Source organism: Dendropsophus ebraccatus, chromosome 7 (assembly GCF_027789765.1).
Source record: "Dendropsophus ebraccatus isolate aDenEbr1 chromosome 7, aDenEbr1.pat, whole genome shotgun sequence".
NCBI classification, from domain to species: domain Eukaryota; kingdom Metazoa; phylum Chordata; class Amphibia; order Anura; family Hylidae; genus Dendropsophus; species Dendropsophus ebraccatus.
In genome coordinates, this window is record NC_091460.1 from 114,876,130 (window position 1) to 114,889,456 (window position 13,327).

The following is a 13,327-nucleotide window of genomic DNA, read 5'->3' on the forward strand; positions in this document are numbered from 1 at the left end:
AATTGGTGTAAATATATACAAAAAGGTTCCTCTCTTACACTAAATGGTATAAAAATATCTATAAAAGACTTTATTTGCTGTAAAACCTGTGCCGTTATTTACTCTATTTCATGCCCATGTGGCCGTTTCTATATCGGTCAAACTAAAAGATCACTCTGCACACGATTTCGTGAACATGTCTATTCCCTAAAAACCGGTGTAGGCGCCCCACGTTTGATTGAGCATGTGAGAGAGGCTCACGGAGGGGACGCATCAATATTAAAAGTAGCCGGGATTGAAAGAATATACAGCAAAAGGGGACAAGACAATCACTGTATGCTATTAAAAACAGAGTTAAAATGGATAATAAAAACAAGTGCAGAAGGACCAGGAGGTCTTAATGAACGAGTAGATAGAAGATATTTGTTGTAAATAGTTTATTATGCTCATTTTTGTATTGTTTTTAACCCTATATGTTCCTCACTATATGTTCACTTCACATGTTTTTGTTACGTCACAATCTGATTAGGCTATTTGAATAGCGTGTTCACGTAACAGAAGGAGGAGGTCCGTAGAAGCGCGTTAGAGCGTGAAACAGACTGTCACCACTCCTTGCACTGAGCGCCTGCTCGCAAAATGTCCGCACTGTGTCCTTGCTTTTAAGTGAAATAAAACAGCAGAAGACTTCTTGGGTGAGTGCAACTGGCTATTTTTTCTTCCGTTTGGGATTTGATATTGCTATTTTTCAGTGAGCACCCCCTAGTCCAGCCATTTTCCCGACTGTCTATATATACATATTTTTTCAGAAACATTCACGTTTAACCCTATGGTGCCGCCAGCCCTTCTCTATATACATGTTTATACAAAGACTGTTTTTCTCTGGCTGAGCACATAGGTAGTGAAACTGAACCTGATTTAAATATTGTCAGTCCGTGCTATGGACCTAAATGAGAGCACGATGGATACGGCTGCAGCTGAAACAAGCTCGGGCATTACCTTGAGTGCTGGACGAGCAGGCGCTAGTGAATTTTTCACAGCATGTGATTCAAGTGATCCGTTACAACTATTGAGCACTAAACAATTGGAATTTAAAACGCAAGCATTAGCAGAAAAGGAAACTCGTTTGTTTTGGACCATACACTCCTTAAAATCTTACATTGAATGTAAAAGAGTGCCTCGCGGCCTCCGATGCTACAAAGAGGCATCCCAATTCACTGAAGATTTAAATTTTATGCAAGAGTGGGTCCAACTACACTTAGATCACTCATTTAAGATCATGAAATTAGTGACTGAAAGAAATGAAAAAGAGTACTTGATGGTAACAAATGAACTGAGTCGAACTAAAACTGAATTAAGTACTAGAATGACAGAAGAACAGCAAAAAACTTTCTTTACCAAGTTAGAGAAAAGACTCACCACTCTCCAGATAACGATAAAGGAACAAAAAAGGGACAAATATTTAAGGGACAAGACTGACTACGATACAAACAAAATATTTGAAAGAAAACAAACAACTAGAAGACAACAAAGAAAAAACAAACCCCGCAATCGCCCTCGTAGTGACTTTTGGACCACCGACTCGGACTCGAGCGTCTCCGATTCGGGAGTATCTCATGGCAACCAGAAACTTCCTTCTAAACCAAATGAAGATAGACGCCCGATCCCTTTAGGCGGAAAACCAGGAGAGGAGGACGAGGAAAGAAAGACATTCCCAAGGGGAACGAGAGGAGGAAAGAGAAAGAATGTCTCGTGGAGACATTAAAGGACATTAATGACTCTTGCACCATAAAAATCTTTAATCTCACAGACATAGTTCCAGATGAAGCCACAAATTCTGCCCTGTCGAGGGGTCTCAATTTTTGCTTTCCTGAGCCCTTCAACATAGCAGAATTTGAAAAAGATCTCTATACAGCCATACGTAAACTAAATCTAAAAAAGTTTTTTCAAAATAAAATTAAATCTGCAGATAACAAATGTGAAGGTGAAGTACGTTCAGAGATGGGTCCCTTAGGTTTCATTCCTCCAAGTCTTAATACTGAACAAGAGCTTGAAAGTCTCATGATCTTAACAGAACTAGCCAATGAGAAACCTTTATCCACACAGAAACATACACTCCCAGAGGAGGCATTTACTAAAGGAATAAAATCTACATTTGCACCCCCATTAATATCGGGTAGTAATTTAGACCTGTTTTATAAAAGTGTTCTTGGTGATGTACGTGCTCTAATTTATCCTCAGGAACCGCATAATCTGAATAGCTCAGAATGGGAGGCACTACAAAAATTGCGTAAAAGGGATGACATAGTGGTGAAAAATGCCGATAAGGGGGGAGGGATCGTCCTGATGACAAAAGAGTATTATGTAAATGAAGCAAAACGTCAACTAAATAATACTAATAATTATAAAAAATTGGATGCAGACCCTACCCCTAAAATCCTTAAAAAACTACAAGGCTTTCTTAAAACACAAGTCGAACAAGGTATGATTTCACAGAATATTGCTCGTAAGCTCTTGCCTGTTGAATACAAACCAGCTTATTGGTATTTCCTCCCAAAAATGCATAAAGATGCTTGCAGCCCCCCAGGATGCCCCATTGTGTCAGGTGTAGGCTCTATTCTTGAGCCCCTCTCTCAATATATAGATTGGCTTCTAAACCCCCTTCTAAAAGGGGTGCCTTCCCTTGTCAAAGACACAAATGAATTTTTGGACGTCCTGGGGGGCTGCATTTATGGGGAGAAAAAATTTTTTGCTAGCATCCATTGATGTTGAATCCCTTTATACTCGTATTCCCCAAAAACTAGCAATTGATAGCATCTGTAAACTACTCCGAAATACCGAAAAAAGTGATGAGTATATTTCTTTTATTTCTGAGGCATTGGATCTCATTTTGTCTAACAACACCTTTCTTTTTGATGGAGATTGGTTCCTGCAGGTTTCCGGCGTTGCCATGGGCACGCCGGTGGCCTGCAGTGTGGCAAACCTTTATCTTGCCGCTTTTGAAATGCAATATATTTTTTCCGAAAATAATTCATTTTTGCCTCTCATGCAGCAATATACCCGTTTTGTAGATGACGTTTTTGTCATATGGACCGGCACACATAAGGATTTTGATGACTTTGTCAATTGGCTAAATGACTGTAATGACATGAATATGCTCTTTACTCATAAAGTCAGTACAGATAATTTAGAATTCCTCGATGTAATGATACACAAAAAAGACACCATGATTGAAACCTCGGGTTATAGGAAACCTACCTCCTCAAACACTCTCTTACACTATGAGAGCTACCATACGGAGCCCACAAAAAGGGCTGTTCCTTATGGTCAGTTTCTCAGGCTGCGTCGTATTAACAGCAGCCTAGAAATGTTTGAGGAACAGGCAGAGAATCTATATCGCCGCCTTTTGCATAGAGGCTACCCTGCAGATCTCCTAAAAGAAGCAAAAAATAAGGCAGCAAGTAAAGATCGCGCACTTTTACTTAAACCTAAAAAATACAATAACAAAAATAAAAATAAAAAGTTTGCCTTTGCTTTTAAATTATCCGCTATGGCAACACCTATCCATAAAGCCATCGCTAAACATTGGTATATACTACAAGGAGATTCTGATCTTGATGAATGGACCAAGGAAAAACCTCATATAGCATTTAGACGTAGTTCGAATTTAAAAGACATTCTAGTTCATACAAAATTTACATCTAAAAATAAAAAGGAAAAAACCTGGTTGAGTAATGATTTAAAGGGCAACTACCAATGTGGTTCTTGTAATTGGTGTAAATATATACAAAAAGGTTCCTCTCTTACACTAAATGGTATAAAAATATCTATAAAAGACTTTATTTGCTGTAAAACCTGTGCCGTTATTTACTCTATTTCATGCCCATGTGGCCGTTTCTATATCGGTCAAACTAAAAGATCACTCTGCACACGATTTCGTGAACATGTCTATTCCCTAAAAACCGGTGTAGGCGCCCCACGTTTGATTGAGCATGTGAGAGAGGCTCACGGAGGGGACGCATCAATATTAAAAGTAGCCGGGATTGAAAGAATATACAGCAAAAGGGGACAAGACAATCACTGTATGCTATTAAAAACAGAGTTAAAATGGATAATAAAAACAAGTGCAGAAGGACCAGGAGGTCTTAATGAACGAGTAGATAGAAGATATTTGTTGTCAATAGTTTATTATGCTCATTTTTGTATTGTTTTTAACCCTATATGTTCCTCACTATATGTTCACTTCACATGTTTTTGTTACGTCACAATCTGATTAGGCTATTTGAATAGCGTGTTCACGTAACAGAAGGAGGAGGTCCGTAGAAGCGCGTTAGAGCGTGAAACAGACTGTCACCACTCCTTGCACTGAGCGCCTGCTCGCAAAATGTCCGCACTGTGTCCGCACTGTGTCCTTGCTTTTTAGTGAAATAAAACAGCAGAAGACTTCTTGGGTGAGTGCAACTGGCTATTTTTTTCTTCCGTTTGGGATACTCACTGTATATACTGACAGCAGCTCCCTGTGTACTCACTGTATATACTGACAGCAGCTTCCTGTATACTCCACTGTATATGCTGACAGCAGCTCCCTGTGTACTCACTGTATATACTGACAGCAGCTTCTTGTGTACTCACTGTATATACTGACAGCAGCTCCCTGTGTATTCATTGTATATACTGACAGCAGCTTCTTGTGTACTCACTGTATATACTGACAGCAGCTCCCTGTGTACTCACTGTATATACTGACAACAGCTCCCTGTTTACTCACGGTATATACTGACAGTAGCTCCCTGTACTCACTGTATATACTGACAGCAGCTCCCTTTGTACTCTCTGCATATACTGACAGCAGCTTCCTGTATACTCATTCTTAATGTATATTCTGATAGCAGCTCCATGTATAGTCACTGTATATACTCACAGCAGCTCCTTGTGTACTCACTGTATATACCGACAGCAGCTTCCTGTGTACTCACTGTATATACCAACAGCAGCTTCCTTTGTACTCACTGTATATACCGACACCAGCTTCCAGTGTACGCACAGTATATACTGACAGCAGCTCCCTGTGTACTCTGTATATACTGACAGCAGATTCCTGTGTACTCATTCTCAATGTATATACTGACGGCAGCTTCCTGTGTACTCACTGAATATACTTACAACAGCCTCCTGTACTCACTGTATATACTGACAGCAGCTCCTTGTGTACTCACTGTATATACCGACAGCAGCTTCCTGTGTACTCACTGTATATACCAACAGTAGCTTCCTGTGTACTCACTGTATATACCGACACCATCTCCCAGTGTACGCACAGAATATACTGACAGCAGCCACCTGTGTACTCACTGTATATACCGACACCAGCTCCCAGTGTACGCACAGTATATACTGACAGCAGCCACCTGTGTACTCACTGTATATACTGACTGCAGCTCCCTGTCCCCTTCTAGGGTTGAATGTGTAAATTCCCAATCCCCCTGCTGGCTGTATGTTTGGATTGTGGCAGGAAAAGCAGGCCCGCCCCGCGCACACCCACACAGGGAGAGCATCCACACTTCTTGCCCATGCGGGATTAGAACCCAGGACCTGAGCGTCCCTAAGCAACAGTTGTCAACTGCCACAGACAAGCACAGGCTGAGGCTTCAGCCAGAGTGCCGTATGCAAATGAGGAGCCAGCCAGAGGGCCGTATGCAAATGAGGAGGCAGCTGGTGGTGGCAGAAATGCTGTTAATGCGCCTCCTTGGGTGAGAGTTTATGCTCAGGAAGTGACTATTAAGACCGGGAAAGAGTGTGGCCATGATTTTTTGGCCAGTCTTTTTTAATGGACTTGTACAAGGGCAAATGGCCCCGGGTCTCTCCCCAATGAATAGTCACAAGCTCCTGTGGGGTTATAAATACCAAGATGACCCACTCATATAGTGTGCTAGGAAGGCGGAGCTTGTATCATTCAACCACCCTCAATGACACCCACAAGGAAGACACCCACCAGGATATATGTCCGAAAGGACCGACGACGGACCGAAGAAGATTCATTGAGGACTTGAATGATTGCAATGCCTCCCTGACACTTTTGGCTTCTTCTTTTTACACATAACTTTTACTTCATTTGCTTTTTGAGGGACAGAGGAATCACAGCCATTGCCCCCTGCCCTCTATCACTGCAAAAACCACCGCCCACTACTTATGCCCCTTTAACTACCTACTCATCTGCCTGCCTTCATGGAGTAAGGAGGGAGTTGGGGTCACATATCACCCACTAGCGGAGTACGGCGTTTAATTTTTAAAGGGGTTGGTCACTTTATAGTAAAATAGTTCACTTAAGTGTACTCACTGTATATACTGACAGCAGCTCCCTGTGTACTCACTGTATATACTGACAGCAGCTCCATGTACTCACTGTATATACTGACAGCAGCTCCCTGTGTACTCACTGTATATACTGACAGCAGCTTCCTGTACTCACTGTATATAATGAGAGCAGCTCCCTGTGTACTCACTGTATATACTGAGAGCAGCTCCCTGTGTACTCACTGTATATACTGAGAGCAGCTCCCTGTGTACTCACTGTATATACTGAGAACAGCTCCCTGTGTACTCACTGTATATACTGACAACAGCTCCCTGTATACTCACGGTATATACTGACAGCAGCTCCCTGTACTCACTGTATATACTGACAGCAGCTCCCTGTGTACTCACTGTATACACTTACAGAAGCTTCTTGTGTACTCACTGTATATACTGAGAGCAGCTCCCTGTGTACTCACTGTATATACTGACAGCAGCTTCCTGTATACTCACTGTATATACTGACAGCAGCTCCCTGTGTACTCACTGTATATACTGACAGCAGCTCCCTGTACTCACTGTATATACTGACAGCAGCTCCCAGTGTACACACTGTATATACTGACAGCAGCTCCCTGTGTACTCACTGTATATACTGACAGCAGCTCCCTGTACTCACTGTATATACTGACAGCAGCTCCCTGTGTACTCACTGTATATACTGACAGCAGCTTCCTGTATACTCACTGTATATACTGACAGCAGCTCCCTGTGTACTCACTGTATATACTGACAGCAGCTTCCTGTATACTCACTGTATATGCTGACAGCAGCTCCCTGTGTACTCACTGTATATACTGACAGCAGCTTCCTGTATACTCACTGTATATACTGACAGCAACTCCCTGTGTACTCACTGTATATACTGACAGCAGCTTCCTGTATACTCACTGTATATGCTGACAGCAGCTCCCTGTGTACTCACTGTATATACTGACAGCAGCTTCTTGTGTACTCACTGTATATACTGACAGCAGCTCCCTGTGTATTCATTGTATATACTGACAGCAGCTTCTTGTGTACTCACTGTATATACTGACAGCAGCTCCCTGTGTACTCACTGTATATACTGACAACAGCTCCCTGTTTACTCACGGTATATACTGACAGTAGCTCCCTGTACTCACTGTATATACTGACAGCAGCTCCCTGTGTACTCTCTGCATATACTGACAGCAGCTTCCTGTTTACTCATTCTTAATGTATATACTGATAGCAGCTCCATGTATAGTCACTGTATATACTCACAGCAGCTCCTTGTGTACTCACTGTATATACCGACAGCAGCTTCCTGTGTACTCACTGTATATACCAACAGCAGCTTCCTTTGTACTCACTGTATATACCGACACCAGCTTCCAGTGTACGCACAGTATATACTGACAGCAGCTCCCTGTGTACTCTGTATATACTGACAGCAGATTCCTGTGTACTCATTCTCAATGTATATACTGACGACAGCTTCCTGTGTACTCACTGAATATACTTACAACAGCCTCCTGTACTCACTGTATATACTGACAGCAGCTCCTTGTGTACTCACTGTATATACCGACAGCAGCTTCCTGTGTACTCACTGTATATACCAACAGTAGCTTCCTGTGTACTCACTGTATATACCGACACCATCTCCCAGTGTACGCACAGAATATACTGACAGCAGCCACCTGTGTACTCACTGTATATACCGACACCAGCTCCCAGTGTACGCACAGTATATACTGACAGCAGCCACCTGTGTACTCACTGTATATACTGACTGCAGCTCCCTGTCCCCTTCTAGGGTTGAATGTGTAAATTCCCAATCCCCCTGCTGGCTGTATGTTTGGATTGTGGCAGGAAAAGCAGGCCCGCCCCGCGCACACCCACACAGGGAGAGCATCCACACTTCTTGCCCATGCGGGATTAGAACCCAGGACCTGAGCGTCCCTAAGCAACAGTTGTCAACTGCAACAGACAAGCACAGGCTGAGGCTTCAGCCAGAGTGCCGTATGCAAATGAGGAGCCAGCCAGAGGGCCGTATGCAAATGAGGAGGCAGCTGGTGGTGGCAGAAATGCTGTTAATGCGCCTCCTTGGGTGAGAGTTTATGCTCAGGAAGTGACTATTAAGACCGGGAAAGAGTGTGGCCATGATTCTTTGGCCAGTCTTTTTCAATGGACTTGTACAAGGGGAAATGGCCCCGGGTCTCTCCCCAATGAATAGTCACAAGCTCCTGTGGGGTTATAAATACCAAGATGACCCACTCATATAGCGTGCTAGGAAGGCGGAGCTTGTATCATTCAACCACCCTCAATGACACCCACAAGGAAGACACCCACCAGGATATATGTCCGAAAGGACCGACGACGGACCCAAGAAGATTCATTGAGGACTTGAATGATTGCAATGCCTCCCTGACACTTTTGGCTTCTTCTTTTTACACATAACTTTTACTTCATTTGCTTTTTGAGGGACAGAGGAATCACAGCCATTGCCCCCTGCCCTCTATCACTGCAAAAACCACCGCCCACTACTTATGCCCCTTTAACTACCTACTCATCTGCCTGCCTTCATGGAGTAAGGAGGGAGTTGGGGGTCACATATCACCCACTAGCGGAGTACGGGCGTTTAATTTTTAAAGGGGTTGGTCACTATATAGTAAAATAGTTCACTTAAGTGTACTCACTGTATATACTGACAGCAGCTCCCTGTGTACTCACTGTATATACTGACAGCAGCTCCCTGTACTCACTGTATATACTGACAGCAGCTCCCTGTGTACTCACTGTATATACTGACAGCAGCTTCCTGTACTCACTGTATATACTGAGAGCAGCTCCCTGTGTACTCACTGTATATACTGAGAGCAGCTCCCTGTGTACTCACTGTATATACTGAGAGAAGCTCCCTGTGTACTCACTGTATATACTGAGAGCAGCTCCCTGTGTACTCACTGTATATACTGACAGCAGCTTCCTGTATACTCACTGTATATACTGACAGCAGCTCCCTGTGTACTCACTGTATATACTGACAGCAGCTCCCTGTACTCACTGTATATACTGACAGCAGCTCCCAGTGTACACACTGTATATACTGACAGCAGCTCCCTGTGTACTCACTGTATATACTGACAGCAGCTCCCTGTACTCGCTGTATATACTGACAGTAGCTCCCTGTGTACTCACTGTATATACTGACAGCAGCTTCCTGTATACTCACTGTATATACTGACAGCAGCTCCCTGTGTACTCACTGTATATACTGACAGCAGCTTCCTGTATACTCACTGTATATGCTGACAGCAGCTCCCTGTGTACTCACTGTATATACTGACAGCAGCTTCCTGTATACTCACTGTATATACTGACAGCAGCTCCCTGTGTACTCACTGTATATACTGACAGCAGCTTCCTGTATACTCACTGTATATGCTGACAGCAGCTCCCTGTGTACTCACTGTATATACTGACAGCAGCTTCTTGTGTACTCACTGTATATACTGACAGCAGCTCCCTGTGTATTCATTGTATATACTGACAGCAGCTTCTTGTGTACTCACTGTATATACTGACAGCAGCTCCCTGTGTACTCACTGTATATACTGACAACAGCTCCCTGTTTACTCACGGTATATACTGACAGTAGCTCCCTGTACTCACTGTATATACTGACAGCAGCTCCCTGTGTACTCTCTGCATATACTGACAGCAGCTTCCTGTTTACTCATTCTTAATGTATATACTGATAGCAGCTCCATGTATAGTCACTATATATACTCACAGCAGCTCCTTGTGTACTCACTGTATATACCGACAGCAGCTTCCTGTGTACTCACTGTATATACCAACAGCAGCTTCCTTTGTACTCACTGTATATACCGACACCAGCTTCCAGTGTACGCACAGTATATACTGACAGCAGCTCCCTGTGTACTCTGTATATACTGACAGCAGATTCCTGTGTACTCATTCTCAATGTATATACTGACGACAGCTTCCTGTGTACTCACTGAATATACTTACAACAGCCTCCTGTACTCACTGTATATACTGACAGCAGCTCCTTGTGTACTCACTGTATATACTGACAGCAGCTTCCTGTATACTCACTGTATATACTGACAGCAGCTCCCTGTGTACTCACTGTATATACTGACAGCAGCTTCCTGTATACTCACTGTATATGCTGACAGCAGCTCCCTGTGTACTCACTGTATATACTGACAGCAGCTTCCTGTATACTCACTGTATATACTGACAGCAGCTCCCTGTGTACTCACTGTATATACTGACAGCAGCTTCCTGTATACTCACTGTATATGCTGACAGCAGCTCCCTGTGTACTCACTGTATATACTGACAGCAGCTTCTTGTGTACTCACTGTATATACTGACAGCAGCTACCTGTGTAGTCATTGTATATACTGACAGCAGCTTCTTGTGTACTCACTGTATATACTGACAGCAGCTCCCTGTGTACTCACTGTATATACTGACAACAGCTCCCTGTTTACTCACGGTATATACTGACAGTAGCTCCCTGTACTCACTGTATATACTGACAGCAGCTCCCTGTGTACTCTCTGCATATACTGACAGCAGCTTCCTGTTTACTCATTCTTAATGTATATACTGATAGCAGCTCCATGTATAGTCACTGTATATACTCACAGCAGCTCCTTGTGTACTCACTGTATATACCGACAGCAGCTTCCTGTGTACTCACTGTATATACCAACAGCAGCTTCCTTTGTACTCACTGTATATACCGACACCAGCTTCCAGTGTACGCACAGTATATACTGACAGCAGCTCCCTGTGTACTCTGTATATACTGACAGCAGATTCCTGTGTACTCATTCTCAATGTATATACTGACGACAGCTTCCTGTGTACTCACTGAATATACTTACAATAGCCTCCTGTACTCACTGTATATACTGACAGCAGCTCCTTGTGTACTCACTGTATATACCGACAGCAGCTTCCTGTGTACTCACTGTATATACCAACAGTAGCTTTTTGTGTACTCACTGTATATACCGACACCATCTCCCAGTGTATGCACAGAATATACTGACAGCAGCCACCTGTGTACTCACTATATGTACCGACACCAGCTCCCAGTGTTCGCACAGTATATACTGACAGCAGCCACCTGGTACTCCCTGTATATACTGACTGCAGCTCCCTGTCCCCTTCTAGGGTTGAATGTGTAAATTCCCAATCCCCCTGGTGGCTGTATGTTTGGATTGTGGCAGGAAAAGCAGGCTCGCCCCGCGCACACCCACACAGGGAGAGCATCCACACTTCTTGCCCATGCGGGATTAGAACCCAGGACCTGAGCGTCCCTAAGCAACAGTTGTCAACTGCCACAGACAAGCACAGGCTGAGGCTTCAGCCAGAGTGCCGTATGCAAATGAGGAGCCAGCCAGAGGGCCGTATGCAAATGAGGAGGCAGCTGGTGGTGGCAGAAATGCTGTTAATGCGCCTCCTTGGGTGAGAGTTTATGCTCAGGAAGTGACTATTAAGACCGCGAAAGAGTGTGGCCATGATTTTTTGGCCAGTCTTTTTTAATGGACTTGTACAAGGGGAAATGGCCCCGGGTCTCTCCCCAATGAATAGTCACAAGCTCCTGTGGGGTTATAAATACCAAGATGACCCACTCATATAGCGTGCTAGGAAGGCGGAGCTTGTATCATTCAACCACCCTCAATGACACCCACAAGGAAGACACCCACCAGGATATATGTCCGAAAGGACCGACGATGGACCCAAGAAGATTCATTGAGGACTTGAATGATTGCAATGCCTCCCTGACACTTTTGGCTTCTTCTTTTTACACATAACTTTTACTTCATTTACTTTTTGAGGGACAGAGGAATCACAGCCATTGCCCCCTGCCCTCTATCACTGCAAAAACCACCGCCCACTACTTATGCCCCTTCAACTACCTACTCATCTGCCTTCCTTCATGGAGTAAGGAGGGAGTTGGGGGTCACATATCACCCACTAGCGGAGTATGGGCGTTTCATTTTTAAAGGGGTTGGTCACTTTATAGTAAAATAGTTCACTCAAGTGTACTCACTGTATATACTGACAGCAGCTCCCTGTACTCACTGTATATACTGACAGCAGCTCCCTTTACTCACTGTATATACAGCAGCTCCCTGTGTACTCACTGTATATACAGCAGCTCCCTGTGTACTCACTGTATATACTGACAGCAGCTCCCTGTACTCACTGTATATACTGACAGCAGCTCCCTGTGTACTCACTGTATATACTGACAGCAGCTTCTTGTATACTCACGGTATATACTGACAGCATCTCCCTGTACTCACTGTATATACTGACAGCAGCTCCCTGTGTACTCACTGTATATACTGACAGAAGCTTCTTGTGTACTCAATGTATATACTGACAGCAGCTCCCTGTGTAGTCACTGTATATACTGACAGCAGCTCCCTGTGTAGTCACTGTATATACTGACAGCAGCTCCCTGTGTACCCACTGTATATACTGACAGCAGCTCCCTGTGTACTCATTCTCAATGTATATACTGACAACAGCTTCCTGTTTACTCACTGAATATACTTACAACAGCCTCCTGTACTCACTGTATATACCAGGGGGACTCAACTGGCAGACCGCGGTCCAGACCGCGGAAGCCAGCTGGTCCGGACCCCTGGTCAGACCTAACCGCCCCGGATCCGGTCCGTCCCGGGGCGGTTAGGAGGTCCTGCTCCCCACTGCACTGCCTCCCGCCCTATAGGCGTACTGTCCTTAGGTTGCAGTACGCCTGTGGGGCTGGGGGCAGTGTTGGCCCGGGCCCCTGGATGATACGCGCTCTCTGGGGAAGTCCCGGGGACTCCCCAGCAGAGCGCGCACCACAGACCCCGGAAGTTCAGGCCGGCGGCGTACACTGAGGTCTGTGGTGCGCGCTCTGCTGGGGAATCCCCGGGATGTCCCCAGAGAGCGCGTATTAGCCGGGGGCCGGGCCGACAGGAGAAGA